Source organism: Sardina pilchardus, chromosome 1 (genome assembly GCF_963854185.1).
Source record: "Sardina pilchardus chromosome 1, fSarPil1.1, whole genome shotgun sequence".
Taxonomy (NCBI): domain Eukaryota; kingdom Metazoa; phylum Chordata; class Actinopteri; order Clupeiformes; family Clupeidae; genus Sardina; species Sardina pilchardus.
The window spans coordinates 35,767,610-35,770,109 of NC_084994.1; positions in this window are offsets into that span (position 1 = coordinate 35,767,610).

Here is a 2,500-nt window from a genome sequence, read left to right on the forward strand (position 1 = left end):
GGAGCCCAAAGTGAGAATATCAAATGACGCGGCGCAGCGCGGCGGCTGCCCTCGAGTTAATCACTCAGGGCATAATTAATCAGCTGACGGGCCTTTTGGGCCGCAGAGGCTCCTTCAAGAGAGATCTGGGAGACAAGTTCATCTCAGGCAATCACGAACCCCCAACCATCCCACCCACTCCCCCAACCATCCCACCCCAAACCTGATTATTCATCCATCTTACCATCTTATCCATCTGAGTCTTGTCCAAGAGTCTTACGTTTGATTGCCTTGAGTTTCGTCAGTTTGGCCTACCAGTGTGTGTGTGTGCGTGTGTGTGTGTGTGTGTTTTATAAAATTTCCCATTGATGTGGTGATTTTTTATTTAAAAAAACGGCCTAACTAGACAGAGCTTCTTGCTCGAGTCGCTTTGCGTTTACGGATTCGGATGTGGCAATGTCAACAGACGCGGCAAAAAAAAAAAAAAAAATCCAAAAAACAAAAGAGACAATTCTGCCGTGTGAAGTTTAGTCCAAGACCCTCAAGACTCCCCCCCTGTCGTCACGCCAACAATCCCCAAACACACACACACACACACACACACACACACAGATAGACTTCCTGGTCCTGCGGCCACTTTGAAATGCTCATCCCGTCTCAGGAGGAAGCCAAGTCCCCGGGACGGAGCTCTTTAAAGTAGAGCCCTCGCATCCTTCCTGCTGCCCATACGTCCGGCCGCACCACAGCCTCTGAAGACCACTTCACATACTGGAGCCACTGTCTCTCTCTTTTCTCTTTCTCTCTCTCTCTCTCACTCTCTCTCTCACTCACTCTCTTTCACTCTCTTTCTCTCTCTCTCTCACTTATCTTCTCTCTCTCTCTGTGTTTTTTGGTCTGTCTGTCCGTATGAGAGGAGATCAAAATAGACTTCACTGACATGATTGCATTTGTGCAACTTTATTGTATCACCGAACCGATGTTATTGTTTTAAGCTACGTAGACGCCCACATGTGAAGAACTGAAATGAAAATAGAAATGAAAATAAATAAAATATTTCTCTCTCTCCTCTTCTCCTCCCCCTCTCTCATTCTCACTTTCGAGCACTAGTGTATTCAGAAATGTCGGTGACCTCACTTTCAGGTACTAGTGCATTACAGTAAGAGGGATCGGTCACCTTGTTCATGTTGAAACACAGGCATTCAACAAAGGCTTTTGTCATTCAAATGCATCAGCAGTGAAGTTGTGTATTTGTGTGTGTGTGTGTGTGTGTGTGTGTGTATGCGAGGGGTGTCATAAGGGGGGGGGTTGTTGGCCGTCTTGCACCTCCTCCCGCCCCCTCACCTGAGGCATGGACGCCCCTCACCTGTCCACTCCTGCTCACCTGGCACTCGGCCATCCTGACGTCCCTGCTCACCTGTGGGGGAAAGGTGCTAGACCTGTCCAAGGCCATGATAGTGCTCTTTATCACCTCCGTAAACAGGCCTCTGTGGTCTTGCGCTACTTTAGCGTAGACTCGTTAATGTGTAATACCTGCCTGCTGTGTCACTGTGATGGGCATAGTCTTATCCTAAATTAACTATTCTATGATTGTGGTAGGAATATTTTGTTTACACCTTGAAGCCTTCTGTCCTGGACAGGCAAGCAGATACTCATAGACTTTGATGGTATCCAGTGATTTTTTATTTATTTTATTTTATTTTATTTTATTTTATTGAATTGTTCTTTTTCCAGTGCTGCTTTTATTCTTATTTTTAACCATTTTGTGTGTCCATATATACATGTGTGTATGTGTGTTTGTGTGTGTGTGTGTGTGTGTGTGTGTGTGTGTGTGTGTGTGTGTGTGAGTGTGTGTTCATATACAGTATGTTTATGTATTTTCCTTTTCATTCAAAGCACATTGAGTCTATGTATGCCATATGAAATGTGCTATATAAATCAATCAAAATTTGATTGATTGATTGATTGATTGATTTGAAAAAAAAAAGACAGCAAAAGTGGCCCCAACTTCCCAAACAATGAAATAAAAATAAATATATGATATACTGTGTATGTGTATAGTGCAACCTGTGTGTGTATAGGCAACATTATGATGAGTGTTGGTCTCAACATGCCCCATTTGACACCTCTTCTGTAGCAAGTCTCTGAATGAAAAGGAGAAAAAAAAATAGAGTGAACGCGCCCCATGACATAAGCACAGTTGTTGACAAGGCCTCGGCTTCCATAAAAAAAAAAAGGATACACAAACACACACACGCGCACAAACACACACGCACGCTCCTGAGGCCACCTGATAGCCGAACTTTGCCCCACGCGCCGCGCCACGCTCTTATCAGAGGACCTTTAGTTGGCCCCGAGCCTGCCGGTTCGGGGACATCAGTGCTAGAGAGGTCGCGGGTTCAAACTCCGAGAAGCAGTGAAATGGTTTGGATTATAATGCTGTGAATGTGTGACGCCACTGGCGAGGGAATCAATGCAAGATTTTTGTGTAAACAAGAATGGCCCTCGGCATAAACATTGGCTA